This window comes from Scyliorhinus torazame, chromosome 9 (genome assembly GCF_047496885.1).
Source record: "Scyliorhinus torazame isolate Kashiwa2021f chromosome 9, sScyTor2.1, whole genome shotgun sequence".
Taxonomy (NCBI): domain Eukaryota; kingdom Metazoa; phylum Chordata; class Chondrichthyes; order Carcharhiniformes; family Scyliorhinidae; genus Scyliorhinus; species Scyliorhinus torazame.
Genome location: NC_092715.1, coordinates 167,302,466 through 167,329,026, shown reverse-complemented (window position 1 = coordinate 167,329,026; position 26,561 = coordinate 167,302,466). Strand labels below are relative to the sequence as shown.

At 46.6% G+C, this 26,561-nt stretch overlaps 1 protein-coding gene across 2 annotated transcripts in view; it reads left to right on the top strand.

Moving 5' to 3' along the window:
* Window positions 1-26,561, top strand: part of LOC140429570 (dual specificity protein phosphatase CDC14A-like) — a 206,064-nt gene that overhangs the window by 14,107 nt on the left and 165,396 nt on the right. The window lies entirely within an intron of this gene.

Here is a 26,561-nt window from a genome sequence, read left to right as displayed (position 1 = left end):
TGGGACAGGGGACATCCACTCTATCAAATGCTTTCTCTGCATCCATCGCCACCACTATCTCAGCCTCCCCCTCCGGTGGGGGCATCATCATCACCCCCAGCAGCCTCCGTATATTAGCATTCAATTGCCTCCCTTTAACAAACCCCGTTTGATCACCATACACCACCCCAGGGACACAGTCCTCTATCCTCGTCGCCATCACCTTGGCCAAAAGCTTGGCATCTACGTTCAAGAGGGAAATAGGCCTGTATGACCTGCACTGCAGCGGGTCTTTGTCTCTTTTCAGGATCAGCGATATCGTCGCCTCCGACATCGTCGGGGGTAGTGTCCCCCTTTCCCTAGCCTCATTAAAGGTTCTTGTCAGAAGTGGGGCCAGCAGGTCCACGTATTTCCTATAGAACTCCATCGGGAACCCATCCGGTCCCGGGGCCTTCCCTGCCTGCATGTTCCCAATTCCTTTTACCACCTCAATCTGCGCTCCCAGTCCTGTCATCTCCTGTTCCTCAACCTTCGGGAACTCCAGCTGGTCTAGGAAACGCATCATTCCCTCTTTCCCTTCCGGGGGTTGAGCCTTATATAGCCTCTCGTAAAATACCTTAAACACCCCGTTCACCCTCTCCGCTCCCCATTCCATCTTTCCCTCCTCGTCTCTAAACCCCTCCGATCTCTCTTGCCGCCCCCCTCTTCCTAAGTTGTTGGGCCAGCAGCCAGCTCGCCTTCTCTCCATATTCATACTGCACTCCCTGTGCCTTCCTCCATTGTGCCTCCGCCTTAACCGTGGTCAACAAGTCAAAGTCCGTGTGCAATCTCCGTCTTTCCCTGTATAGCCCTTCATCTGGAGCCTCCGCATATTGCCTATCCACCCCTCAAAATCTCCCTCAACAATCTCTCCCTTTCTTTACCCTCTTGTCTCCCCTTATGGAGATCAGCTCCCCTCTAACCACCGCCTTCAGCGCCTCCCAGACCACTCCCATCTGGACCCCTCCGTCATCATTAATCTCTAGGTACCTTTCAATACATCCCCTCACCCTTACACATACCCCCTCGTCCGCCAACAGTCCCATATCTAATCTCCAGAGTGGGCGCTGTTCCTTTTCCTCTCCTACTTCCAGATCTACCCAATGTGGGGCATGATCTGAAATGGCTATAGCCGAATACTCCGTTCCTGCCACCTTCGGGATCAGCGCCCTTCCCAGGACAAAGAAGTCTATCCGGGAGTACACTTTGTGGACATGGGAGAAGAAGGAAAACTCTTTACTCCTTGGCCTAGTAAATCTCCAGGGATCCACTCCTCCCATCTGCTCCATAAAGCCTTTAAGCACCTTGGCCGCTGCCGGCCTCCTCCTGGTCCTAGATCTGGACCGGTCCAGCCCTGGGTCCAGCACCGTGTTGAAGTCCCCCCCCCCCCCCCCCCCCCATTACCAACTTTCCCATCTCCAGGTCCGGGATGTGCCCCAACATACGCTTCATAAAGTTCACGTCATCCCAGTTCGGGGCATATACATTCACCAGCACCACCGCCTCAGCTTGCAATCTGCCACTCACCATCACGTATCTACCCCCACTATCCGCCACTATGGTCTTCGCCTCAAACAATACCCGTTTCCCCACCAGTATTGCCACCCCTCTATTTTTCGCATCCAGGCCCGAGTGGAATACCTGTCCCACCCATCCTTTTCTTAATCTGACCTGATCCGCCAGTTTCAGGTGCGTCTCCTGAAGCATGACCACGTCTGCCTTTAGCTTCTTTAGGTGCGCAAGTACCCTTGCCCTCTTAATCGGCCCATTCAACCCTCTCACATTCCACGTGATCAACCGGGTTGGGGGGCTCTTTACCCCCCCCCCCCCTCGTCGACTAGCCATCCCCTTTTTTAGACCAGCTCCTCACCCGGTTCCCACGCACCCGCTTATCCCCCCGACGGCGCCCTCCCATCCCTCCCATCCCATCCCGCAACAGCTCCCCCTTCCCCTTAGCAGCAGCAACCCAGTTACCGCCCCCGCTAGATCCCTCTCTAGCTTAGTTGCTCCCCCCATATTGCTTCCGGAAGTCAGCAAACTCTGCCCCGCCCCTGATGGCACAGCTCCCTCTCTCCTTCCCCCTCCCCTTCCCCACCGGCACCCACATTTCTTCGTGTCCCCCCCCCTTCGAGGGGAAAGAAAATTTTCCCCCATCTGATTCAGAGAACCTTACCACCACCTCACTACTTCATTTCAAACATTCTTTCTCCAATCTAGTCCAACTTCTCCTCTTCAATAAATGTCCACGCCTCTTCTGCCGTCTCGAAGTAGTGGTGTTTACCCTGGTATGTAACCCACAGTCTTGCCGGCTGCAACATTCCGAACTTCACTTTCCTCTTGTGGAGCACCGTCTTGGCCCGATTGAAACTCGCCCTCCTTCTCGCCACCTCCGCACTCCAATCCTGATACACGCGGATCACCGCGTTCTCCCACCTGCTGCTCCGTGTCTTTTTCGCCCATCTCAGGACCATCTCCCTGTCCTTGTAGCGGTGGAACCTCACCACTATTGCTCGAGGTATTTCTCCTGCCTTTGGTCCTCTCACGAGGACTCGATACGCTCCCTCCACTTCCAGAGGGCCCGTCGGGGCCTCAGCACCCATTAAGGTATGGAGCATCGTGCTCACATACGCCCCAAAGTCGGCACCCTCTGCCCCTTCGGGAAGACCCAAGATTCTTAAGTTCTTCCTCCTCGAGCTATTTTCCAGGGCGTCCAGTCTCTCCATACACCTCTTATGCAGTGCCTCGTGCGTCTCCGTCTTCACCACCAAACCCTGTATCGCGTCCTCATTTTCGGCAGCTATTGCCTTCACTCCACGGAGCTCCAGCTCTTGGGTCTTCTGCGCCTCCTTTAACCCCTCCATCACCTGCAGCATCGGCGCCAGCACCTCCTTCTTGAGCTCCTCCACACATCGCCGGAGGAACTCTTGCTGTTCCAGGCCCCATACCAACTGGCCTCCCTCCACCGCCATCTTGCTTCTCACTTCCCTTCTTTGCCGCTGCTCCAGAGGATCCTCCGCAATCTGGCCACTATTATCTCTTCTGTCCATTCACATCTGCGGGGACTCCCTTCTATGTCGCCTCACAGTGGGTTTAGCCTTCGAAAATTGCCGTTGGGGCTCCCGATAAGAGCCCAAAAGTCCGTTAAAACGGGAGGTGCCGAAACGTGCGACTTAGCTGGTCATCGCCGCACCCGGAAGTCATATTTTGCATTTCTAAATGCTCTACTATTACATCCTTTATAATGGACTCTAATATTAATTTCCCCAGTGACAGAAGTTAAGCTAACTGGTCTACGGTCCTATGAAATAATTACACACACAGGCGCAACATTGAGGAATACCCAAGGACAAATCCGATCCATTAATTTGCTCAACCACTGTGCAGACCTATTGCATCGCGAACAAGATCCCAAACGCAATCAGGAACAACATCTAAGAATGACTGCCCCACAAATCATTGTGCGAAACACAAGAAACCTCTAGACAAGGATACAATCACAAAATACAAGCAGAGTAACTTTATACTTTAGAGACTCATAGATACATCAATTCCATGCGGTTATGTAAACATGAACATGCACAGAGTGATACTTGTTTGGAAGGGGGGGAAAGTAGTTTCAAAAATAAAGGCGGTTGTTGTAGTATGTCTTTCAGGATGTGAGCAGTTATACATCATTAGAAGGAAAATTACATATGCACTGAGTGTTTTAGTTTCACTTTTGCTTTACGCAGAGCAGAGCCACACCAGGTGCTCGTGCTCCAAGCTTTACATCAATGTAAGACTGTTCCCATGTGTGTCTAATCTTAGTAAATGAACCCACAATGTATTTACCCACTCACTGTCCGTCATTAGTGCCTTGTGTCTTACACAGCAAATACACCAAGGACAGGATAACAATGGCAGATGCAATTTAATGCAGACAAGTATAAAATTCTTTAGGTAGAAGGAAAGTTAATGGAGCAACATACTTATCAGAGGTGTTGAAATAGCTATGGATGAAATTATGAAGATCTCAGCATCTTAATGCACTGAACGCCCAACATGCCCAACCAATGCAAAGCAGCAGGGTGGAGTTAATGTGGGGGGGGGGGTTGGTGTTGTGATCCTCATACCCAATCACTTTGGGGTCAGCTTTTTGTATGTTGGCGCTCAACCAAAATTGACTGTTTTAATTTTACTCCAATTTCTGTTCACAATTGTGTTGCTGTTTTTGAACCAGATGCTTATTATTGCATGGTATTGGAGGGTGTGTTGTGGCAATGGTGCAGCACCTTGAAACATTAACTGTGTAGCTGCCTCATGCTGAACTCTCCAAAGAGGTGGGTGATCTCCTCCTATCGTTCACTCCGATCTGCCCTGAACGCAACTCCAGCAAAAACTGACCCTGTGAATTTTCCCTTTTAAACTATTCTTACTCAACCCACAGCCCATTCAATCAAGTTTGTTGAACGTAGATAACAGGCTTATTGGATTTGTGTAAAAGACAAATACACAAGGCACTAACTGCCACTGAAATTTTCAAACAACCAAGGAATGTATTTCTCCAAAACATGAAACTTGTTCTCACTAGAAAATCATTCTTCGCCATTGAGCTGAAACCTCTAAACTTCAGATAAAAGTGAGAGGTAATGCATTTTGGTAGGTCTAACATAGAGGGGAAATATACCGTAAATGGCAAAACTCTTAGGAATATAGTAAGTCAGAGAGATCTGGGCGTGCAGGTCCACAGATATTTGAAAGTGGCAACACAAGTGGACAAGGTAGTCAAGAAAGTATACGGAATGCTTGCCTTCATTGGATAGGGCATCGAGTATAAAAATTGGCAAGTCATGCTACAGTTGTATAGAACCTTGGTCAGGCCGCACTTGGAATGTTGCACACAATTCTGGTCGCCACACTACCAGAAGGATGTAGAGGCTTTGGAGAGGGTGCAGAGGAGGTTTACCAGGATGTTGCCTGGTCTGGAGGGTGTTAGCTATGCAGAGAAGCTGAATAGACTCTGACTGTTTTCATTAGAATGACGGAGGTTGAGGGGTGACCTGATCGAGGTCTACAAGATTGAGGGGCATGGATAGAGTGTATGGGCAGGCACTCTTTCCCAGGGTGGAGGGGACAGTCACCAGTGGGCATAGGTTTAAGGTCCGTGGGGCAAAGTTTACAGGAGATGTGTGAGGCAGATCTTTTTACACAAGAGGGTGGTGAGCGCTTGGAATGCGTTGGCAGGGGAGGTTGTGGAAGCAGATGCATTAACGACGTTCAAAAGGCATCTCGACAAATACATGGATAGGAAGGGTATAGAGGGATACGGCACTAGGAAGTTCTGAGGGTTTTGGCCAAGGGTGGTATAATGACCAGTACACGCTTGGAGGGCCAAAAGACCTGTTCCTGTGCTGTATTGTTCTTTGTTCCAACATTAACTCTTTTTCTTTAAATTTAGAGTACCCAATTCTTTCTTTTTCCCAATTAAGGGGCAATTTAGCATGGCCAATCCACCTGCCCTGCACATCTATGAGTTGTGGAGGTGAGACCCACGCAGACACTGGGAGAATATGCAAGCTTGACACAGACAGTGACCTGGGGCCAGGATCAAACCTGGATGCTTGGAATCATGAGACAGCAGGGCTAACCACTGCACCACCCACCAACTTTAACACATTTCAGGGCAGCATGGTGGTGCAGTGGTTAGCATTGCTGTTTCACGGCGCCGAGGCCCCAGGTTCGATCCCGGCTCTGGGTCACTGTCCGTGCGGAGTTTGCACATTCTCCCCGTGTTTGCGTGGGTTTTGCCCCCACAACCCAAAGATGTGCAGGGTATGTGGATTGGCCACGCTAAATTGCCCCTTAATTGGAAAAAATGAATTGGGTACTATAAATTTTTTTTTTTTTTTAAAAGCTTTAACACATTTCATACTAGTATAAAGGAAAAATGACAAATGAATGAAAATGGGATATACTAAAAGCGTTGCTGCATTAATGGTCATCAGTGCTGGGCAGCAATCATCCCCACACTCCTTTATGCTTCGGAGACTTGATCAGCTTACAGCAGACACCTCCAATTACTGGAGAAGTATCACCAGCAGTTTCTTCACAAGATCCTCCAAAACCGATGACAAGAAATGGGGTCCAACAGCATGTGCGCTCCAATGCCAACTGCCGAGCATCAAGGCGCGAATCACTCAAAACCATCTTCGCTGTATGGAACATGTCACCAGACTCCCGAAGCAGCTGTGCTACATGGAACTTGGTCCTGTCAGGAGACTCCCAGAAGGAGAGCAGAAACGCTTTGGGCATGACCTCAAAGCATCCCTGAAGAGGTCGAATCTATTGGCCAACTCATTGAAGAACCCTGCAGAGAGATCATTTGGGAAGGCACAGATCACACCAAGAGGCCTTGTTGGAGACATGCAGAGGTAAAGTTGAGATGTTGGAGAAAGCGCACAAACCTCTGAACAACTCATGTTCTGAACAACTCATGAGACCATGTGGCAAAGTCTGCAGATCACGCATTGGATTTATAAATCAACTCCGAACCCGTCAAATCAGAGTGGGAGCAAGTAATATTTCATCCCAAGGGACTGCCTAAGAAGAAGAGTCTGCATTACAACAGTTGGCATTTACGTAGCATCTTTTACACAGTAAAACATTCAAATATGCTTTACAGGAGTATTATCCAACAAAATTTGCCACTGAGCCAAATCAAGAAATATTGGGACAGATGAGCTGAAGAAGACTTGCGTTTTATTATAATGGTTTGTATGACCACTAGATGTCCTAAAGCACTTTGCATTGCTCTGTTTTAATGTAGCAGCCAATTTGCATACAGTAAACTTGCACAGTTGTGAATGACCAGATCATATCTCATCCAAACGATGGCACCCATGGTAGTGCAGCACTCCCTCAGTACTGAAATAAAAGCAAAATACTGTGGATGCTGGAAATCTGAAATAAAGACGGAAAATGCTGGACAGAATAGATGGGCAGAGAAAAGCAGAATTATCATTTCGAGTCCATGGGCATGATTTAATGGAAATATTCAAGTCATTTTGGGTGCTTTTGGTGGAGTGTTCCTCGACGGCCGCATTGGCGTGATCGCGCCCATATCAGTGGCACCTTGTGTCAGAAATTGAGCCTCCAAGAGATTCTCGCCATTGCTGGCTGTCTCACCGTCTGATTAGACAGACTCGCTCCCTCACCACTCACTCCTCGTCAACATAGTGTGGCAGTGCACAGACCTGCTCCTCACTTTGGGTATGCCGACCTGGCCAGGCTTCTTGACACTGGATGAGACGCGGGACATCCTGTCCCCCAAGGGGGTCAGTGGACCAGCAGCAGGGACATCAATGCCGCTTTGGAGGCAGTGGCAGAGTCTGTCAGTTCGGGCAGCATGACCAGGGGGACTGCTGTCTAATATCAGAAGAAGACCAATGACCTCCACCGAAGTGAGTGGGCTCTTGTATCTATGATTTGTTTCATCCATCACCTTGCAAAATAGGGTAGTGGAGCTTTTAAAAAATATTTTTGTATGCATTCATTAGCAATTTTATTCACAGTACATGTGAATGTGTACACTTACTTTTATACAACAAACTTCCCTTTTATAAATATAACTCCTTGTGCTTGTTCATTTGTTCACTTCATCAGCAAGCACTGCCCAAATTAGAAAGTGGATATTTTCCATCTATAGAGACCAGACATTGATTGCAGCTGTGAAAAGAGCATTTAGAAAGCTTTTGTTATAAGATCATAATGCTGAACTGTTTGCTGCTGGCAGAAATTAGATGGAAATGTAAGAATTTTCCGGAACCAGCATCGATTTCTTTCTTCAACCAGGGTGTTGAATAGCCATTTTGGCATACTTACTTTCTACCCAAGACATAAATAAAGGCAAGAAATGCTGGAATTCAGAAACAAGTCAGAAAGTGTAGAAGTGCACACTGTAGGTGAGCCAACATCAGAAAGGATAATGTTTTTGGTTGTCGCCCTTCCTCGGAATTAGCCAGTTCTACTGAAGGGTTGCAATTGAAATGTTAGCCCTATTTCTTTCAGGGGTATTTGGTCTAGTTCCTGTTGTGCTACTGCTTTGCAGGCTGCAATTTTCCGACCAGCAACATGAAACAAAAAAATAGTGCTGGACTAACTGGATGCGTAGTGCTATTTGATTATTTATTTGAGCAGGATAGCACTTTGCAGTATGTTAATATGGCATTGAGCCACCAAAGTGATACTTTGATCCTCTGTGAGGTGGCAGAGTATGCTGGCCAATGGCTTGGGCCAGCATGAGCATGCACATGGTTACCCGCCATGCCCGATCCTTCATAAGTCTGACCACTCTCTATCAATGCAGGTGGATATCAGCACAAATACCTGAGAGATCATGACACTCCTGCTAGAGCTGGGCCCCTCAATGCAATGGTGCTCACTGCCTCTGAAAATGCTGACAGAATCACACATATTTCTCATTGCTGCTTTACAAGTTCCCTTTTGTGGGTGACCTCTGAGGATCAGCAGCTGTGTCCGGCTAAGCAGATCTTGACACTGAAATGTGTATAACTGTGTTGATGGAGGGCATGCAGAAGCCATATGATGATGCCTTCTCAGAGTGCTGATCCTTCTCTGAGAGGGCTGGTTCCTCATCTCCCCTGTTGGTACTAATGATGGACCTGAAGGACGCGAAAGACATGGGTTAGTGGAAAACGTGGGGGAGATCATGACGTTTTAATATATTGGTGACATCAATTCAACATGAGTTTTGTGCCAAGTGGCAGTTCTTCATCTAATGCTGTCAGCAGGTCTCTGGGCCATTTCCATTTCTCCATCACCAATAGGCTATACTTGTGCCACCTTGCCAATCACAAGGGCATTTCCACCATCCTGGTTGGCGTGGCAATAGCTGCAGGCCCATCACTTGAATAACCCCCCCCCCCCCCCCCCCGCGCTGACTGTTTTACAGTGGCAAAGGCAGGCCACCATCGGACAGGAGCAGGACCTTCTAGTCGCCCCACTGCCAAAGGGATATCCTGTTGTTCATACCCTCTGTCACCTGCAGGGCGGTGCCACCATCGGCAAAGCCGGAAGATCCCGCCAGTGGGACAGCTGGAAGATCCCGCCTTTGTTTCTCCAATTCTCTCTCCAGTTGTTGGCCCGCTTCTCCTACAAGAAGTAATGGCAGACAGTTCTGCGTGTGTGAGAACAGGGATATGGACTGAGGTTTGGCTGCGGAGATTGTGAGCATTGCGATCAAGTGGGCAATAGGATGAGTGCTGTCTGTCCCGACAGAGACTTGAGGAGGTGCATGGAGAGAAAGGAATCTGTAGAACTGTGAGGGCATCGTTCAGAGGAGTGCTGCACAGGAGAATGTTAAGATTGGGGGAGAGGAATGGCTGCCAGGTGGGAGTTGGCTTCATGAGATCATTAAATATTTTGCGCCACTGGATCCAGGTTCTGAGCATCACACCCCTGCTTTGCGCTGTCTCTGGTACCTGTAGTCGCACCTGCTAGGTTAGGCTGCCTGGCCTTATCCTGCATCCCTTCTGGGGATTCCTGAGGCACCATGAAATAAAATAATAAAAAATACTGTATAAATGGAGGCACGGTGCTTCCTTTTATTCTCTCCATCCAGAATTGTGGAATATAAAGTACAGAAGTTTCCCTGTTTTGTCACATTGGCTTCTCCATAATTGTGGAAGAAGACGACCAACATATTAGTCTTCTTAAAAACTGGACCACTTTGTACAGCAACTCTTCACTGACTGTTACAAAATGGGTTGCATGAAGAGATTTGGATTGTTCCAGTGACCAATTGTAAATATAGTAAATCAACATGCAGGTGATGCCCAGTTCTTTATTTGGAGAAAATGACGTGAAGGTGAGAAAGGAGAGAACTGAGGACAAAAAACTCTCCTCTTGTTTATGAGCCAAAATTGAAGAGCAAAACAAAAATGAAGGTAATAAACCTAAGAATCTCATGTATTGTACCATACTTGGGGATTATGTTTAAACTATGAAACAACCAATTTGTGTTGCAGTTCAAAATATGGGGTCATCTTCTTCATGAATATAAAGTTGAGTGAAAGATTCTAATCTCGGGAGTGGAGGTTAGTGTGTTTATTGACCATATGAGTGCCAAATGAACCTGTGATCATGTGGCTGGTTTTCCATTCCACTCTGTGCAACACTTTTAAATTTTTTTCGTTATAAAGGGATCACTTATAAATTATTAGAAACGTTTCGGGAACAGCATGTATTACCCACCTACAGATCTAATTGTATATTTGAACAAAACTGCACTCGAGATGCAGTAGGCCAAGAGTTTTTGATTTGGGAAAATAGGTGAAATGAGCAGAAGTTGCACTCAAAATTGCACTAGTTTTGCAAAGTTTTTTTGCTTGAGTTACTGCACAAACTAATTTCCGTACTGATGAACACACAACCTGTTTGAACCAGTGCAATTGGGCTGCCATTTAGATTTGGAACATAGTTTGGAAAAATGTGATTTTAAATAACTGAAAATGACTTAAAAGCTATATCGAACCATTTATAAATGGAAATCCGTTTCTTAGTAAATTTTAAAAATTATATTCAAAAACTTTTCAAAACATGCCTCTTCCTGTCCATGCTTCCCTCACCAGGTACAGCTTGATTTTAAGAGGGTCCTTGAAGGAGCAATTAGCAGAAACTTGTAATGCTTTGATTTAAAGGCACAGTCAGGTTTGAGGACAGGGCTGGCTACTAAAGCATCATTTTCAAACTGGTGTAAAAGATCTAGGTCTAGTCCCACTCTTCTCAATCGACACCAGAAACAGGACCATACACAACTAAAGGTTAGAAGGTCACCCTAACCCCAAGCTTTGAAGACCGGATTAAATGTGTTCCATCAAATTTGAGCTGGCCACTCTCCAGATCGAGACTCCCAATACATGGCAGTTAGTTCTCAAACCTAGCTGGGAACCTCTCCACCATCTCACAGGAGACATCAGGCTCAGCAGGGCTCCCCACCGGCTTTACCTCGTCTTCATCCGAACCCATTAGGATGGACGATTGACCATGCAACAGGACCTCAACCTGTGGAAGCGGGCTTGCACCAAAGACAATACTCTAACATCACAAGAACCTCCTCCTGCACCGCCATTGCCTCCATTAGGACATCTCGCAATCCCTGAAACTGGGTTTTGACGTCCTGCAGAGCAGAGCTAAACCATTCAGAGGGATTAACTTCATCGCTAGAAGCGGGAATCTCTCCACAAAGATAAAAATAAAGATTGAAAGATGAGCAGAGCCAGAGCTGGTGGAAACGCAGCCGCTTCTCTGCTCGTGTCATTTGACCCCCCCCCATATGTACAGTTAACATGCAGACTTAATCACCAATTTGTTTTAAAGTTACAGTGCATGTGAGAAATTTTGGACAGCTGCTGTGCCCCTTTTTAAAAAGCATTGTAAATTCAGTCCATTGAATACCTGAAATTCCGTCACCACTCTTTTTTTACTTGAATGGATAACTAGTTGAACAAATGGCATGAATAGTATTCCTGAGGGTTTGCGCCTGATATTCGCAAAATTGTTCATGGGGATCTGAGTTCAGTGAAGTAGATTGGAAAGAAGAACAAATTACATTTTTACATAAATTACATAATTTCATTCATGTTTCATCTTTCACAACCCCAGCATATCCTAAAACCAAGTACTTTAAACATGTGGCAAGTGTTATGGGCGAGATCGAATGGCCTCTTCTCGCCCGACCCAGTGATGCGACGAGACTGTTAAATCCTCTCGCGAAATTTGCGATGCTCTGATCTCTAATGAGAGATCCTAATGAGAATCTCGTGAGAGGTTCTGATCTGGATCTTGCCTTCATTGTGCATGATATAGATTTACATATTTAAGTGAGCAGTAAGGCTTATATAAATATGTCGGCGCTGGATTCTCCCAGGGCCCGTGAACTAACATCCACTCCTGGGAGACCTTCCCAAGGCACCATTTGGCACTGGCACACAAACCTGGATCAGGCGTAATGGGCGGGGGGTCTCCCAGGCCATTGGGGCGGGGGGGGGGGGTCTCCCAGGCCATTGGAGGCCCCTGGATGGTACAGACGCTGGGCAGGGTGGTACCCTGGCAGCTCTGCCACCCAGGGACCTTGGCACTGCTACCTCGACACCCAGGCAGTACCACCCATTGCCAGGATGCCCATGTGCCATTGCCAGTCTGGCAGTGGTACTGTCAGGTTGCCAGGCTGGCGGGGCCTGGGTGTCCATTTCCCCGTGCCAGTGATAGGGGCAGGGCACTCCCAGGCCCAATGAGTTTGGGGGGGGGGGGGCGGAGGGAGGGAGGGAGGTGTGATTGAGGACCCCCTAATTGGTAGAATGGTGTGTTGTGGGTCCGTATGCCACGGTGGGGGTTGGGGGGGTGGGGTGGGGGTCCAGAGATCGGGGTGACATTCATAATGGTGCCCCCAATGTCCTACTGATGAGCTGAGCTTGTCAGTGCAGGAAATGAAGGTAAGAATGGCACGCTGCCAAGGCCACAAAAAAACAGAGTCCCGTTTGATAGTCAGGTCATTCTCAGTGCTGCAATCGCTGTGAGATACTCGCTGTTCACGTCCAAAATGGGACATTCTTTTTCCTGTTAATCATGGCCATGATGTCAAAACTCAACAACTAGTTTTCACTTAGTTCAGTACTACACAAAGGTACCTTGGATTATATGATCAAAACTCGGAAGTGTGGTTTGGACCTACAACTTTCTGACTCAAGAGGTAAGAAGGCTGACACCTAAAGGTGTTACATGAGGGGTTTGATTTGATTTATTATTGTCAAATGTATTAGTATACAGTGAAATGTATTGTTTCTTGCATGCTATACAGACAACACATACCGTACATAGGGAAGGAAGGAGAGACTGAATGTAATGTTACAGTCATAGCTAGGGTGCAGAGAAAAGATCAACTTAACACGAGGTAGGTCCATTCAAAAGTCTGATGGCAGCAGGGAAGAAGCTGTTCTTGAGTCGGTTGGTACGTGACCTCAAACGTTTGTATCTTTTTCCTGACGGAAGAAGGTTGAAGAGAGTATGTCCGGGTGCATGGGGTCCTTCATTATGCTGGCTTCCTTTCCGAGGCAGCGGGAATTGTAGACAGTCAATGGATGGGAGACTGGTTTGCGTGATGGATTGGGCTACATTAATGACCTTTTGTCGTTTCCTGCGGTCTTGGGCAGAGCAGGACCCATACCAAGCTGTGATACAACCAGAAAGAATGCTTTCTATGGTGCATCTGTAAAAGTTGGTAAGAGTCATAGCTGACATGCCAAATTTCCTTAGTCTTCTGAGAAAGTAGTCGTTGGTGGGCTTTCTTTTTTAAAAAAATGTTTTTATTCTCCATTTTCACATTTTCCTTCACAATTTACACCCCACCCACAGACAGTAAATGGTAACAAATACAAAATCAATCCCCTTAACAATAACAACGATCCCATCCTCCCACCACCCCAAACAACGGCCCACCTGTCAATATATGCATCCAATAAAACAAACCCTCCCACAGTGGAAACAAAAAACAAAGGAGAAACAGAAAAAGGAGTCCGGGACCGCCCATGGTCACCATTAACCTATAGAGTCCACTCTCTCTACCCCCCCCCCCCCCCCCCACTCAACGCCATCCAACCTCTGAAAGAGTACCGTACATGATACCCAAGAGTTGTAAACACCCCCCCCCCCCCAACTCCTCCCATCCACTGCCTCCTGTAAAACTCCTCCCCCAACCTCTGTTCTTTCCCCCCCAACTTTCCACCCCGGCTCGACCACTCGGACCCTGTTCTGCCAGGCTCCGATGGCCGCAGCCTCCCCCCCCCCCCCCCCACCTCACTCCCATTCACTGGCCGGCTTAAATTGGCCAGCGTGGAGGCCCCCGCCTGGGGCCCTTTCCCCCTTGCCCGGCCCTAGGAAAGCCCAGGACTTCCCCTTTTAGCACACCCACCCCACATATCCACCTACAGCCCAAAGAGCCCTCATTTCGAGTGAAAGTCCCATCACATCCCTTGTCCAAATATATACAACATTGGCTCCTTTAGCCCATACACCCGCACGCAGTGAAACAAAAAAGAAGAAAATACAGTCCTGAGGTTACATCAACACATGGCCATTTCTCAATTCTGCCACAGTCCTTCTGCCTTCGCAAACTCCTCTGCTGCTTCCACCGTTCCAAAATAAAAGTCCTTGAGCTTGTAAGTCACCCTCCGCTTCGCTGGATATACAATGCCGCACTGCACCTTGCTAATGTACAGTGCCCTCTTCACCCGGTTGAAGGCAGCCCGCCTCCTCGCCAGCTCCACCGTAAAGTCCTGGTATACACGTATACCAGCTCCAGCCCACTGCACCACCCGCTTCTGCTTGGCCCAGCTCAGGACCTTCTCCTTCGCACTGTACCTCCGGAAGCACAGAGTCACTACCCTTGGCGGCTCACTCGCCTTTGGTACAGACCTCCACGACCAGTGAGCCCGATCCAGCTCATATCGGGAGGGATCCTCCCTCTCCCCCAATAGTTTCGCCAACATCACGGCAAAATACTCAGTCGACCTCGGTCCTTCAACTCCTGGCAGTCCCACAATCCTCAAATTCTGTCGCCTGGATCTGTTTTCCAGGTCTTCCATTTTTTTCTCGCAGATCCTTGTTAATCTCCATCACCTTCTGCATCTCCTTCCCCATCGAGGTAAGTTGATCACCGTGCTGCAATAATGTCTCCTCCACTTCCTTCAGCACCTCCCCTTGCTCCCGCACCTCCGCTACTGCGCTCACCACCACCGTCGTCACCGGGGAAATCGCCTACTCCACCAACACACTCAAAACCTCCCTCATCTCCTTCCTCATTGTCTCCATGTATTTTGTACACTGCCTTTCGAATTCCGCAGCCATCACCGTAGTTATTTCTTCAGCCGTAAGCAATGCGGCTTCCCCTGGTGCTCCAGCCTCAATTTTCCTTGGCGACCCTGTGGTGACCTTTCCACTCCCCGACGGACCTTCAGCTGTTTTTTTTTACTGCCGTTGTTTTGCTCGCCCTCGATCGCCCTCGACATTTTTCTTTACTGTGCCTTCACTGTGCCTCCTCTGTGCCTTCTCCCTGCTTTTGCCGCCTCCGTGGACCCTAGGACCGGGTTTAAAGCCCCGAAAATGCCGTTGCCGAACGGGAGCCCTCCATTGTGCGGCTGCCTCCCGCCCGCTGTCACCGGAAGCGCCTGGTGGGCTTTCTTAACTATAGTGTCGGCATGGGAGGGACCAGGACAGGTTGTTGGTGATCTAGACACCTAAAAACTTGAAGCTCTTGACCCTTTCTACTTCGTTACAAAGAACAAAGAAATGTACAGCACAGGAACAGGCCCTTCGGCCCTCCAAGCCCGTGCCGACCATGCTGCCCGACTAAACTACAATCTTCTACACTTCCTGGGTCCGTATCCTTCTATTCCCATCCTATTCATATATTTGTCAAGATGCCCCTTAAATGTCCCTATCGTCCCTGCTTCCACTACCTCCTCCGGTAGCGGGTTCCAGGCACCCACTACCCTCTGCGTAAAAAACTTGCCTCGTACATCTACTTTAAACCTTGCCCCTCTCACCTTAAACCTATGCCCCCTAGTAATTGACCCCTCTACCCTGGGGAAAAGCCTCTGACTATCCACTCTGTCTATGCCCCTCATAATTTTGTATACCTCTATCAGGTCTCCCCTCAACCTCCTTCGTTCCAGTGAGAACAAACCGAGTTTATTCAACCGCTCCTCATAGCTACATCACCTTCCAGGTGATGTAGACAGAAGCATGTTCTCCACTACGCTTCCTGAAGTTGATGACCATTTCCTTCATTTTGTTGACATTGAGGAAGAGATTATTGTCATTGCACCAGTTCACCAAATTCTCTATCTCATTCCTATATTCTGTCTCGTCATTGTTTGAGATCCGACCCACTACGGTGATGTCATCAGCAAATTTGAAAATCGAGTTGGAGGGGAATTCGGCCACAGAATCATAGGTGTATAAGGAGTATAGTAGGGGACTGAGGACACAGCCTTGTGGGGCACCGGTGTTGAGGATGATCGTGGAGGAGGTATTGTTGCCTATCCTTACTGATTGTGGCTTGTGGGTTAGTTTCGTAGGAATAATGGTGTTGAAGGCTGAGCTGTAGTCAATAAATAGGAATCTGACATGGGTTTCTTTGTTATCTAGGTGTTTCAGGGATGGGTGCAGGGCCAGGGAGATGGCGTTTGCTGTGGACCTGTTGTAGCGGTAGGCGAACTGTAGTGGATCAAGACAATCCGGGAGACTGGAGTTGATTCATACCATGACTAACCTTTCGAAGCATTTCATAATGATGGATGTCAAGAGCCACTGGACGATAGTCATTAAGACGCGCTGCTTGGGTTTTTTTGGTACAGGGACGACGGTTGTCTTCTTTAAGCAGACCGGGACCTCCGATTGTCGTAAAGAGAGGTTGAAGAAGTCTGCAAGTACCCCCGCCAGCTGATCCGTGCAAGACCGGAGTGCTCGCCCGAGTGCCCCATCCGGGACACTGGCTTTCCATGGGTTAACCTTCGAGAAGGCTGCTCTGACATCTGCAATGGTGACCTCCGATACAAGTTCATCCAAGGCTTCCCGGGTGGAGGGCGTGCTCTCGCTGACCTCTTGCTCAAAGCAGGCATAGAATGTGTTGAGCTCATCCGAGAGGGGTGCGTTGGAGCCGGCGATATTATATGCCTTCATCTTGTAGCCCGTTATGTCTTGCAGACTTTGCCATAGTCAGCGGGGGTCCGTGTGGCTAGCCTGGGACTCGAGCTTGGTCCGGTACTGTCTTGTGGCATCTTTGATGGATCTCCTTGCATCATATCTTGCTTTCTTGTATAGGTCCGGGCCGCCTGACCTGAACGCCTCAGACCTAGACTTCAGCAAGCAGTGGATATCCCTGTTCATCCAGGGTTTCCGGTTGGGAAGCACATGGATTTGCTTCTTTGACGCACAGTCTTCTACACACTTACTATTGAAGTCAGTTACTGTAGTGGCGTACTCGTTCAGGCTGGTCGCAGAGCTTTAAATACTGACCAATCCACTGACTCTGAACAGTCCCTCAGGAGATCATCCGATTCCTCCGACCAATATTACACAACTTTCTTTGATGGATTCTCCCGCTTCAGTTTTTGCTTATAAGCCGGGAGAAGGAGCACAGCCTTGTGGTCAGATTTACCAAAGTATGGGTGGGCGATAGAGCAGTAGGCATGTTTGATATTAGTGTAGAAGTGGTCCAGGATGTTTGGGCCTCTGGAGGAACAGGGGACGTGTTGGTGGTAACTTGGTAGTATGCCCTTGAGCTTGGCCTGATTGAAGTCCCTGGCCACGATGATCAAGGCCTCGGGATATTTTGTTTCAAGCTATTTGTGGTGGTGTATATTTCGCCCAGTGCGATTTTCACCTCCCCGTGGGGTGGGATGCAGACTGCCGTCAGGATAATGGAGCTGAACTCCCATGGAAGGTAGAAGGAGCAGCATATTGACGGTTATAACTTCAATGTTTTATAAAGTGAGAAAGCTATTAGATGTGTCTTTTCTGTGGACAATGTGCTTAAATGGTGTTCTTTATCTCTTTTTATATCTGTACATATAATGAATAAATTAATTCATTTGGTGCATTTTATATTTCAAGTTTTCACTGGCTCTTCTAATAGTTGTAAGGTGACTTTTTTGTGTTATTTCTCAAATGTATTAGTTGATTTACTTCTACATTGTAAAAGGTTGGGAAATAATTCAGTTGTAAATTTGGGTTAATTTACTGATATTGACATTAAACGCTGCTTTTTAAGTAAAGGTTAATGCTGGCAAGCTAATGCTAATGCTGAGAATGAGCTTCCACTTTGAATCTGCTATTTAAACATTGTTGACCATGCTAATCAGCCTGTGTGAAAATGAAATGAAAATCACTTATTGTCACAAGTAGGCTTCAAATGAAGTTACTGTGAAAAGCCCCTAGTCGCCGCATTCCGGCACCTGATCGGGGAGGCTGGTACGGGAATTGAACCGTGCTGCTGGCCTGCCTTGGTCTGCTTTAAAAGCCAGCTCTTTAGCCCTGTGCTAAACCAGCCCCTTTTGGAGTTTTGCTGTGTTAAATAAAAATCCTTATTTATTTTACTGTTCAGGGATTAAATGCTTTTATAGATTTATTAAAATATAATTATCATTAGCAAGATAGCGCTTGCTTGACCAAGTTCTTGACTGACACTTGAACCACCTTAAGAGATAGGTAGTACTTTCAATTTTTCTTCCAACTTGGTGACTGACTAAAACATTGATTCAGAATGCGTAATGGAACAAGTTATGCATAATGGAACAAGTCATACAGTCAAAATCTAATAAATATGTCATAATTTAACTTAAAATAATGTTAATTTAAAATAATATTTCAATCAACATTTCTGCTTGTGGACAAAATGCACCAAAGGTGAATTATAATACTAACACTCTGTAAATGAATAGTCACTTGCAATAATTTAAAGACCCTATAAATCGAAAATATTGCTTCCCTCACCATGGCATTTGTAATCTTGCACTCAGCTTTCAAGCAGGTGCCAATGTGAACTATAAATTACTCATAAGTTTGTGTATTATTTGTCGGCTGTATACAAAATGTTTCAATGGTAATATTTCTTTCTGTTCCATTATAATCATTAAATTGAAATCCTTCATGGTTTATAGTAGTGCTGAGATTTTTGTTCTTGGATAACATTCCCACAATTTGAAATGCTTTATCTGCATTATTTCCAAGCCGTTAAGCATATTATCAGTTTTCTACCACAGTATTTATGTCATTCTTTTTTCAAGGTCATTGATTGAATAATTATTGCCCGTTATGTAATTGATTTTGTGATTTGTTGCCTTTTACCAAGATATGAAGTGTGAACTGTATTATGGCATTGCATGTTATCGGTGCTCTGCACTAGTTTGGCTTCAGGACCTTAGTTTTAATTCCATTGCAAAATTTTAATATTCGGAATGTTGGTAGAATCACAGAATATTACAGTGCAGAAGAGGCCTTTTGGCCTATCGAGTCTGCACCGATGCATCAAAGACACCTGACCTGCCTACATAATCCCATTTGCCAGCCTTGAATGTTATGGCTTGCCAAGTGCTCATCCGGGTACTTTTTAAAGGATGTGAAGTGACCCACTTCTACCACCCTCCCAGGCAGTGCATTCCAGACTATCACTACCCTCTGGGTGAAAAAGTTTCTCCTCAAATCCTCCCACCACCACCTTGAATTTGTGTCCCCTCATAACTGACCCTTCAACTAAGGGGAACAGCTGCTCCCTATCCACCCTGTCCACGCCCCTCATAATCTTGTACACCTCCATCAGGTCGTCATTCAGTCTTCTCAGCAAAAACAACCCAAGTCTATCCAGCCTCTCGTCATAACTTAAATGTTCCATCCCAGACAACATCCTGGTGAATCGCCTCTGCACCCTCTCCAGTGCAGTCACATCCTTCCTATAATGAGGCCACCAGAATTGCACATAGTATTCCAGCTGTGACCTCACCAATGTTCTGTATTACTCCAACATGACCTCCCTGCTTTTGTAATCTATGCCTCGATGGATAAAGGCAAATGTCTATATCCTTTTTCACCACCCTATTAACCTGCCCGCCTGCCTTCAGAGATCTATGGACAAACACTCCAAGGTCCCTTTGTTCCTCGGAACATCCCAGTGTCATACCATTCATTGAATACTTCCTTGTCACATTTCTCCTTCCAAAGTGTATCACCTCATACTTTTCAGGGTTAAATTCCATCTGCCTCTTTTCTGCCCATTTGACCATCCTGTCTATATCTTCCTGTAACCCGAGACACTCAACTTTACTGTTAACCACCCGGCCAATCTTTGTGTCACCTGCAAGCTTGCTGACCCTACCCGTCACATAGTCATCTAAAAACAATAGGCGACCCAGCACAGATCCCTGAGGTACGCCACTGAAGACAGGCTTCCGGTCACTAAAGCAGCCGTCTGTCATCACCCTGTCTCTACAGCTAAGCAAATTTTGAATCCACCGTATCATGTTACCCAGTATCTCATGTGCATTTGTTTTCTTTATAAGTCTCTCATGTATGATCTTGTCAAAGGCTTTGCTGAATTCCATGTAAACTACACCAACTACACTACCCTCATCTACACATCTGGTCACATGCTCAAAAAATTCACTCAGTATTTAAAATCTTTCAAAATTGGTGTCCTTTGATGTAAAAGTGCAGAATCACTTGAGAAAAGTCAGCATCGTATCTGTCAATTACACCACTTTTAAAACATTTTTTGCAATTAAGGGGAAATTTAGCGTGGCCAATCCACCTACCCTACACATCTTGGGGTTGCGGAGGTGAGACCTATACAGACATGGGAGAATGTGCAAACTCCACATAGACAGTGACCCGGGGCCAGAATCGAACCCGGGTCCTCGGTGCCATGAGGCAGCAGTGTTAACCACTGCGCCACCTTACTGCCCTTCAATTACACCACTTAGGAATTTGTTCCCTCATTTCAAATGATTCCACATATTAGGTCACTAGGCTCTGAGTATGGTATGCATTTTAAATATTACCATAATGAAACAGCTTGTATACTGCCATTAATGAGGATAAAAGTTTAAAGGTCCTTCACTGAGACACAGGAAGCTCATGTGGCTACTTGGAGATTCAAATCTGAAATCTACTGTGAATGCATGGACTTCTGATTTAATTGCAGCAGGGGTGAATAACCTGAGAGGTAGGTCAGTAATTTAAATATCTTGCTGCAGGTACATCCCTCTGACCTTAACAGATTCTTGCATGTGATAATTGTGGCTTGATGTTCCAGGGTTCTGGAAAACTGGTAGCTGAGCAGAGGTGAAAAGAGCCACACGCTGCAGGCACGTGGTTTTCCTGTACTGCTTGTGGGCCAGGAGAAGAAGGAGTGCTTCCCTCCAGTCCCTCAATTTAACCTACCATGGCAGACCCGCTCTAAGATCCGCTGGTCCCCATCCTCAATCTTCAGACTGACTCCACAATTGCTCTTTTGATGTGAAGCCTCTGGCCCTGCGTGGTCTCTTTCTCTCTCTCTCTCTCTCTCTCTCTCCCCCCCCCCCCCCCCCACTCCCTGCTAACCCCTGAACCATTTCCCCCCTCTCACCCTCCAGTGCGGTTTTCAGTGTTAGATTTTCAGCACAACCAGCGGGAAAGATGTGGGTGATGTATTTCAGACGATGGAACCAGACAGCTGAAGGCATAGCTGTCAATAAAATAGTGAGCACAGTAAGAAGTCTTACAACACCAGGTTAAGGTCCAACAGGTTTGTTTCGATGCCACTAGCTTTCGGAGCGCTGCTCCTTCCTCAGGTGAATGAAGAGGTATGTTCCAGAAACATATATATAGACAAATTCAAAGATGCCTGACAATGCTTGGAATGCGAGCATTAGCAGGTGATTAAATCTTTACAGATCCAGAGATGGGGGTAACCCCAGGTTAAAGAGGTGTGAATTGTGTCAAGTCAGGACTGTTGGTAGGATTTTGCAGGCCAGATGGTGGGGGATGAATGTAATGCGACATGAACCCCAGGTTCCGGTTGAGGCCGCACTCATGTGTGTGGAACTTGGCTATAAGCTTCTGCTCGGCGATTCTGCGTTGTCGCGCGTCCTGAAGGCCGCCTTGGAGAACGCTTACCCGGAGATCAGAGGCTGAATGCCCTTGACTGCTGAAGTGTTCCCCGACTGGAAGGGAACATTCCTGCCTGGTGATTGTCGTGCGATGTCCGTTCATTTGTTGTCGCAGCGTCTGCATGGTCTCGCCAATGTACCACAATGGTGTGAAGAGAGTGCCCGTGTCAGAGAAATAAGAGTGCTCAAAAGGGGATTTTAATGTTTGTAGCAAGTTACAGAAATGTTGATGCGTCCATGAAGGGTTTTAAATACGAAGATATATTTTTTAAATTGGAGACATGGGAGGATTGGGAACCAATGTAAGTTAATTAAGTCAGGGTTGATGTTGAGCAAATTTTGGGAGTGAGTAAGATACAGGCTGCAGCGTTCTGGCTAAGTTTTAAGTTTACAGAAGGTGGGGATGGGTGGACAGTCAGGAGAACAATGGTGTAGGGCACAGGTGAGGGTTTCAGCAGCAGATGGGATGAAGTAGGGACAGAATTGAATGATAAGGAGGTTGAAGTAGATGGGCTTTATAATGGAAAGCTCAGCTCAGGGTCAATGCAGTAAGTGCAGCTATTTTTAGTGGACCATAATTTACTATCAAAGTAACAGTAAGGCTAATGGTTCGTGCATTATAAATGCACAGATTTTGCAGCAACTCCATGAGAGGGCTGATGCGCAGATAAATGTTGAAATGTTGAAGATTTGGCACCCAGCTATTAGCTTCGCAAAAATGGTATCTCACTATGTGCCTCGCCATTGGATGGCAGGAAGCTGCTGCACTTGAATGACAGAAGCAAACTGAACTCCCTCAGTTAGGTCTTATCTATTTCAGTCCAAGGACATTTCTTTTTTTAAAGAAGGTATTTTATTCCAAATATATGTAACATCAGCTAAATACAAAATACACAGTCCATCAAATCACAATCCACAGTTTGTACAATTTTCCCCCTATTATTCCCCCCCCCCCCACCCAGCAATGAACAACTCCTCAAGTAGCGGCATAAACAGTCTCCCCACCGCACCTCAAAGACCCCCCTCTGATCCCCTCACTCGAACTTCATCTTCTCCAACCGAGAAAGTTGGACAGATCTCCCAGCCAAGCCGCCATCCCCCGCAGCATATCTGACCTCCAATTTGGCAAAATCCTTCCCTGGGCAATTAGAGAGGTGAAGGCCACAACATCGGCCCCCTTCCCCTCCAGAAGCTCGGCACTTCCGACACCACTAAAATCGTCTGGCTTGACCTCCACCCAAACTATCTTGGATAGAGTTCCAAACACCATGTCCCAATAGCTCTCCAGCTCTTTGTAGCCCCAGAACATGGGCACATGATTCGCTGGCCCCGCCCACACTTCTCGCACCCATCAGCCACCCCCTGGAAGAATCCACTCATCCTCGCCCGAGTCATATGTATCCTTAGCACCACCTTGAACCGAATCAAGCTCATCCTCGCGCAGGAGGAGGTTGATTTTACTCGCCGCATTGCCTCGCATGACAGCCCCCAATATGTTTACCTCCTCAGCTCCTCCCATTTACTCTTGATCCGCACCACTTGCGCCCCGCCCTGCTCCCCAACCACCTGTATATATCTCCAATCCTGCCCTCCCCCCAAGTCATCGGGAAGCAGCAGTTGCTCCAACAACGTGTACTCTGGCAGCTTGGGGAACGCCCTCCACTCCTTCCCCCGCAAAGTCCAGCAGCTGCATATACCTACACTCAGTGCCCCTCGACAGCTCGAACCTCACAGCTCGTCCAGTCCAGCAAACTTTCCCTCCAAGAACATGTCCCTAACCCACTCGATCGCTGCCTCCCTTCACTTCCATACATCCCATCCATCTCCCCCGGCTTGAACCTGTGGTTCCAACACAATGGCATCAGCCATTCTTTCCAATTTAAAATGCCTCCCCAACTGGTTCCACAGCCTGACTGTCGACTGCACCACCAGGTTCCCGTATACTTCCCCGGAGCTAACAGTAACAGGGCCATCACCATGGCCCCCAACTGGATCCCCTGCAGGACTCCTCTTCCAACCTAATCCGCTCAAACCCCCCCCCTTACCTTCTCCACATTCACCGCTCGGGCCAAGGACATTTCTAATGTAATATGTGTTAATTACTGCCAAACAATCTCCCTATTACAAGTCTGGAGCCTCATTTCTTCAGCTTTTAAAGATGTTAAATTTTATTACTTCTTCGTCTCTCTATCCAATTTTTAGCTCCCTCTCTAATTCACCCATTTTAGGTAATGAGCTGTAGCCCACAAAAGATCAGAGGCATCTCTCTCTCCATTGTTAAAGAGGGACAATTGGTTATATACAGCTTGAGGGGCACCACTTCGCAAGCCTGGGGCAAGTTGAGGAGGCAGGCTTTCATGGACTAGCACAGCCAGTAAAGAGATCGAGCATTACCATTGGCATCATTCTGCATCGTTCTCTAGCCATGTAGCCGACTGAGTTAACTGTCTGTCCACCCATTTTAAAGAACGTTTTCTTCATAGTCATCGTGCTGTTAATTACACAATTCGCCAATCTGGTTAAGGAAATGTGGAGTTGCTTGTCCTGTTAATTCGGGTCTGATACCTGTTCCCTTTGCTGTGACATCATTAGTTCAAACTTTCAGCAACTTGATGTGCAAAATAGTTAAAAGCCTACCTATTATGCCGCATGTCTAGGTTTCATTGACAGTTAGTTTTGACAAGAAATGAAGAAATGCTTTAAATTTTTTCCTGTAACTAATTGATGACATCTTTCCAGGATCGTAATCAGTAAGGTCCTCTCCCTCCCTCTCCCTCCCTGTTATCACTTAAGGATAAGTATCACAGTTGCACTTCTTTTACATATCACAAATATCAAAAATTGTATTAACGTTTTTGATCACAGTCAGGAACATTGAAATACTTAGCTATTTTTCTACTTACATCTGGGATCTAATTGGCAAGAAAGGTGAGAGAGGGACAAATAATCTTTATAACTTAAGTATTTAAAATGATTTTGGATAATTTGAATTGTATAAGGCTTGAATTTCATGAGGTGAGTTTTATTTGATGTGATAATACATTATTGTAAGGAGCATCCAGGAGGGCTTCTTAAAACAATATGTAGATAGCCCAACTAGGGAAGGGGCTGTACTGGACCTGGTATTGGGGAATGAGCCCGGCCAGGTGGGAGAAGTTTCAGTAGGGGAGCATTTCGGGAACAGTGACCACAATTCAGTAAGTTTCAAAGTGCTGGTGGGTAAGGATAAGAGTGGTCCAAGGGTGAATGTGCTAAATTGGGGGAAAGCTAATTATAACAATATTAGGCAGGAACTGAAGAACCTAGATTGGGGGCGGATGTTGGAGGGTAAATCAACATCTGACATGTGGGAGGCTTTCAAATGTCAGTTGAAAGGAATTCAAGACCGGCATGTTCCTGTGAGGAAGAAGGATAAATACGGCAAATTTCGGGCACCTTGGATATCGAGAGATATTGTAGGCCTCGTCAAAAAGAAAAAGGAGGCATTTGTCAGGGCTAGAAGGCTGGGAACAGACGAAGCCTGTGTGGAATAGAAGGAAAGTAGGAAGGAACTTAAGCAAGGAGTCAGGAGGGCTAAAAGGGGTCACGAAAAGTCATTGGCAAATAGGGTTAAGGAAAATCCCAAGGCATTTTACACGTAATAGCCAGGGAAAGGGTTGGCCCACTGAAGGATAGGCAAGGGAATCTATGTGTGGAGCCAGAGGAAATGGGCGAGGTATTAAATGAATACTTTGCATCAGTATTCACCAAAGAGAAGGAATTGGTGGATGTTGAGTCTGGAGAAGGGTGTGTAGATAGCCTGGGTCACATTGAGATCCAAAAAGACGAGGTGTTGGGCGTCTTGAAAAATATTAAGGAGATAAGTCTCCAGGGCCAGATGGGATCTACCCCAGAATACTGAAGGAGGCTAGAGAGGAAATTGCTGAGGCCTTGACAGAAAATTGGACTTCTATCTTGTGTGTCACTGTGGCTCGGTCTGATTTTTTGTTGACTGTTTTCTCTGTCCAATCAAAAACCAATTGTTTTAATACTGGGTCCCAGAGTAGATTTTTTGACTTTAGCTCTTCCCAAGTGAACTCCTTACCCCCATAAAATGTGTCATCTGTTTGTAACTGACTTCAATTACATTGGAGCTTCTCTTAGAAATCTATCTGACATCCCCATGAGTCTTGTGAATAAGAAAGAGATTGCACTGCATAAGTGTGATTATTGGCCAATATATATCAAATGCTTTTTCAAGGGGACCCCGCCAGTGGCGGATTTACAGTTAGTGGGCCCTGTGCTCAGCTTCATTTTTGGGGAAACCCCCAAAGCCGAAGTGAAGAGTATTCACAAATTGATCAGAGCTTCTTAACTTATTTTTTGTTTCTTTTTTATAAATTTAGAGCTGTGTTCTTCAAACTTTTTTTCTGGGGACCCATTTTTACCAACCGGCCAACCTTCGCGACCCACGCCGGCTGACCTGTGCGACCCACCATTTTCTCTTATCTTGTTTGCTGCTGACAAAAATGGAGGAAATGGTTTTGGGTCCCTTTTGGCCCTCATACACATACACGCTCCTCCAATGGAACCTGTTGAATGAAGGTGAAGCCTTCCGGTGTCGGAAAGTATGGAGTCTTCATCTGTCCAAAGTTCTGCATTTTTTTCGGTAAAATCTTATCAAATAGCCCCCCGCTCCCCCGAACTTGTAAATAAAAATAAAATGAATAAAATAAATGAAAAAAATAAAAATTAAATGAATAAAATAAATGAATAAACCCACCCGAACTTGTAAACCAAAAAGTTGCGACCGTTTATAAAAAAAAAAAAAAAGTGGCCGCACTGCGCATGCGCACCGATGATCGG